Source organism: Helobdella robusta, assembly GCF_000326865.2.
Source record: "Helobdella robusta unplaced genomic scaffold HELROscaffold_11, whole genome shotgun sequence".
Lineage (NCBI taxonomy): Eukaryota > Metazoa > Annelida > Clitellata > Rhynchobdellida > Glossiphoniidae > Helobdella > Helobdella robusta.
Window position 1 is genome coordinate 922888 of NW_008703617.1, and position 1219 is coordinate 924106.

Consider the following 1219-nt stretch of genomic DNA (forward strand, 5'->3'; position numbering starts at 1 on the left):
CACACACATACATGCATAAATAGTACCATTGTCTGTCGACAAACCGACTGACTACTTGGTCGAATAGTGAAGCTTTTTGTATTCATGATTCCGTGAATGCTTTGAATCGATACATAGGCATAAATATTTGAATAAATCAGTTCGGATATGTCGGTTCGTATTTTCGGTTTAGAATTGGTTATTTTCGCTATATATATATATATATATATATATATATATATATATATATAAAGAGAGAAAGAGAGAAAGAGAGTGATTGAAAAATCGAGGAAGAAAGAAGAAGGAAAGAGAAAGAGAGAGAGAGAGAGAGAGAGAGAGAGAGAGAGATGAATAAACTCTGTTTTGCCCAGATATAGAAACTATGTTGTAATGAAATATTTTTACGGTTTTATTTTTGATAAAGTCAGACGCTCTTTAGTATTATTTTTGATGTTTCAATCATCATATTTTACATTAGGAGACAGAGAAAGAAGGAGAGAAAGAGAGAAAAAGAAAGAGGGAGAGAAAGGAGAGAGAGAGAGAGAGAGAAATAAAAAAAATTTCAAATAGAAATAAAACATTTGTATGAATGTATTTGCTTCGTTTCGTGGTAAATATTTTAGGGTATAAAATATGAGACCATAAAACCACCGCATTAATTTTATGTGTTATGCATCAGGTCAGCCCCATGGCATTCATTCAATCATTCACCTGTCCATCCATCCATCAATTTATTCATTCATTTTTCATCCATTCGTCAATCTCATCCTATCCCTGCAGCAAACAAAACATCTGTCTTTAGATTATAACGACATCATGTTATCATCGCGTACATACAAAATATTTTTCTTTTCCTCTCTTTCTTTCTCTTTCTCTCTCTCTCTCTCTCTCTCTCTCTCTTTTCTAACAAAAGAGATTGATGGTAGAGCAGTTTTTAATTTTAATTTGATTATGACTTGAGAAGGATAATAATTATGTAGGTTTTATACTGCAAAGTTCATTTTAACTCGGAATGAAATTGATCTGACGTTAATAAAACTTTGGCCGACTGATTGGGAATCTTATTTCACATCACGATCATCGTCATTATCATATTGAAATCGTCATCACCTTCATCATCATCATCATCGCTGTCATCGTCATCATCATCTTCTTCTTCATCATCATCATCATTGTCATCATAATATCATACCGCAAATTTTTTCACTAATGTTCAAATCCTTCAGTTTTCAAAAACCAA